This window comes from Centruroides vittatus, unplaced genomic scaffold (genome assembly GCF_030686945.1).
Source record: "Centruroides vittatus isolate TY-2023 unplaced genomic scaffold, ASM3068694v2 contig_1712, whole genome shotgun sequence".
Taxonomy (NCBI): Eukaryota; Metazoa; Arthropoda; class Arachnida; order Scorpiones; family Buthidae; genus Centruroides; species Centruroides vittatus.
Window position 1 is genome coordinate 4188 of NW_027121040.1, and position 4187 is coordinate 8374.

Here is a 4187-nt window from a genome sequence, read left to right on the forward strand (position 1 = left end):
AATAACTAATTGTTACATAAGAATTCCAAGCAATATACATTTTTTGTATAATTAAAACAACGATACTGTGAAGTGATAATCTGTTGTTTTGTATGTTTAAACCTAAAACTTTCATGTTCATGTACAAAATTTTCCACGAAATCGATTGACTTTTCGTGTGATTTTCTGTTCTTGGTTCTATAGCAAAAGCTTTCATATCTGTCTTGAAAAAATATCATACTAATTTATTATAAATATTTTAGCAAATCGAAATAATTAATCATTTCTTACCTTGAATAATACACTACTGGAGAGTCTCCTACGAAAAGTATGTCAGATATAAATGAATATCGTAAAGGAAATATCGTCAGTGTTCTTATCGAAACAGAACTTTATGTGTAATATGTAATAAACTACGTAACTATCAGCTTGCAGATGTTATTTTGTACGCATAAAAATATAATGCTACACTTGTATTTTTTGGACGTCATTAGCATACGATGTTCTGTTTAGAAACCAGTATTCACTATATATCAATCAATAAATTCAACATGGAAAAGAAGATAATTATGTGACGATATTTACAAGGCTTGACAATCATTCTTGTCGTACGCTATTCTCTAAGATATCTAATATATTTAAGTACATAAAGTTATCATTATAAAAAGAAAATTGTTTTTTTTTCAAAAATTCAGAGGCATTGAAAATACTTTCAATACTCTCGTGTCGTAAATTAAAATATCAACAATGAAAAAATATCACATAATACAGTATGTTATGACTATGTTTATCAATTGAAAACAATTATATAAAGTACACAGAAAACTTTATTTCGTCTTATAGAGCATATTAAATCATTTTTATCCTCAGAGCAGTATTGCAGAACGTATAATCGTTACCGCTAACGAATAAAATGTACTCATTTAATTAGGCATAATGAACATTTTGATCACGTGCCAGAGTCAGCTAATAATGTGTAATCACACAGTTGGTCAAACCCTTTGCACATAGATTCTCTAGAAAGCCTCGAGCTGCAAAAGTGTGAGAACCACTGTCTTAGATTTAACTTTCTATTGGTAAAATAGTATCTGTAAATTGCACCGAAAATTGCAACGGGGAAAAACAAAAATTTTATCTGGGTTAGACAAAAATTGCAGGAGTTATAAAGAATTCACACACACACAGACAGCAACTTTTATGTTAGTATTAAGTGTCAATGCATCTTATATAACGCACCGTATTTTTACCTGAGACTACAGAGCATCATATATGACACATCACTCGATCTTTTACAGAAAACATAACTTGCCTTGGAGTACAACACACAAAACGCGTATAAAACCCTTGAGGAGAAAAATACAGACAAAGCTCTCCATAGCTTAGAAAATAACATTTAAAATAAATGGTCGTATTTGTACAAAATACAAAACCTCCAGGGCTTTGGCGGTAACAAATGAAAACAATCGCGTATGTACAGTATAGAAGTATATGAGAAGAGGTCTCCAACAGCTGACTTGCCATGGGGCCAAAACAAAACGAAAATGTAAAACCCTCTCTAACGAGAGAGTAACCGGTGAATAGTTCTGATAGCTGTCATACGTTAGAATGTCCATAGCTCTGTTGGAAGTTTCAAGAGCCTCTGAAGTCTTTTGATTGGTAAAAAAAAGGCTTTCAACTGGCATGGCCAGTAAAATCAATGTTCATACAGAGTGCTCGCTAAAATTCGTCTTTCATGTTTGTATTTAGTGTAGAAAAAGATGATATGCTGCACATCTTAATCCTCAGATAAGGCACAAGGGCATTTCTCATCCTCTTTGTTCAGGAAGCGCTTCAGGTATGTCTTGAAGTTCCCGTTCCGGTTCCCGTGTGTTGGATGACAAAAGTCTAACCCATCACTCGTCTGTGCGTAAAAAGTTTTCTGTGGATAATATATACATTTTCTTTGACAAAAAAAAATTCTTGTGTAATTTATGTAATTGTTTTCAATTCAATAAAGTAGTAAATGTAATGTACTATATTAAATACATATTATTTAAAACACAGGAAACTTCCTTCACCCTCAGACTAGAGTAAATCGCAGAATTTCCGAAAATTTAATGTGTAATCATTACCGGTATCTAAAAACCTATTTATTGCAAGTTTATGCATAAATCGTAATGCAAATTTTGTATAATCTATAATTGTGCTACTTAAAATTATCGGTGTAATAGATTAGTTGTTAATGATACCGCTAACAACAGACCATACGAAATCTCAGCAATTACAGATATTAATGCAAAATCAAACATTGCAACTACTGTAATTTCCGAGCCACTTATGTGAATTACAAGTTGTGTTAAGATCTTGGTATGTATGTAATAGTCATGAATATGAGTAATAGAACCGGTTGTACCGACTTTTGTGCAAAAAACAAAAAATAGCAAAAATTAGTAAAAAGGAACCAAATTAGCATGTTCTTGAAAAGAAATTGAGTTACTTTTAAATAAAAAAAGTTCTCATTCGCATGCTCTGATTCGCTTTAGATGCCCCCAATTTGTTGTTTGTTTGGCTGTCTCATTATTTTTTTACGTTAAAATAGTTTTGTGATGGTAAATTCATTATATCTCAAGAAAAATACTATCGGGATTTCTTTGTATGTATTAGAATAAGTTGTAAAAGTGTATTTATAAAAAAGATCAGTAACTAGTTGGGTGAGTTTACAGGCTGTTATGAATTTTTATTTAAAAAATTGCTATATTATTAAGCAAAATAACTAAAATTGTGTGTGGCGCCATTTGTTATTATATTTTGTCATAAAACTTTTCATATTTTCAATGAATACATAATGATAAAAAGCTTAATTTTTGAGATAAGAGTAAATTTTATGAAAAGAAATAAATAATAATAACGAATAAAATCTCCATTACGTCCCCCCTCTCGGGATAAAACACACGACCTACAAGTGGCCAATATCTGCTACTTATGGTGAAATTTGTTAACGGTAGAACACACCGGTTTAACTACAGTTTATGTACGTATAATATATGTTGCTTTCTCTATTTACAGACATTTAGACAATAGCGTAACGTCGTCTTTAAACTCGAGCTTTATGTTTTAGTTGTCACTTTGCCGACGATTGTCATCACACTGTCACTGTTCTATAGACTTTATTTTAATCACAGTGGAACAACCAGTCTTCCACTGTCCATTCTGGAACTTCCGGGCATCGTATCTCTTCTGTCTATTCTGGAATTTTTCGGTATAGTCATCCCAGATAGTTGACGACAGACGAGGTGCAATCGTTCAGAGATATAGTAATTACCCGTTTGTTGTCAGGCGTGTCTTCCGCTGTTCTCGAAATCACTCGAATCGAAATGGAAGAGGACGAGGCTCTTTTTTCCTGCTTATCATCTCCTAAAGTGTGCCACTTTATTAATTCTGTGAAATTCTCCATTCTGCAGAAAAAAATATTTTTTATGAGAAAGAAATTGAAGAATTGAGACGAGTAGAGATGCACTCTTGACAACGCCATTCTAACTCGATGTTACTCAAGTTGGAAGTTACTGCATTCAAGGTCACACTCGTTCATATTCTTTTACATCTAAAACACTCATTTTCAATAGGTGTGCTGCGAAAATCATGGAACGTTATTAAATAAATTGTTTTCGACAGCAGCTTGAATCAGTTTATCTGTGAAGAAACTCCAAGTAATCAAATAGTTCAACTAAATTATTAAAAGTTCTGGATCGTCGGCTAAAATATATGTGTAAGATTATAACTTAGATAAAATATAAATTAATTGTATTCGTATACAGTACATAGTGTAACTCTTATCTTTGATATTGTTTTTGTTGAAAATATTTCGGTGTTGTATACAATACTTTCATTGAAATAACGCGCTATGTTTTTGTTTATAATAGCAAGAAATATAGAGAATATTGCTTTCCGAACTTCTGGTTTATACATAAGAGGGATACATTCTGTTTACTGAAAACATGTCATACTTCACCTGTATTTGAATCAATGTTTTCCGATAAATGTAAAATTTACCATTGAGTAGTACACTGTTTTGAAGAGCCTAAAAGACCCAGTGGTGGTTTCATTGTTTGTTTTAGACTAGATACAGTTTCTCAAGTTAAAATTATATTTCAATACCTATTTGTTTTGATTTTACAATAAGACAATAACACGTTCACCAATATCCAACTGATGGAGTCTTATATTCTACC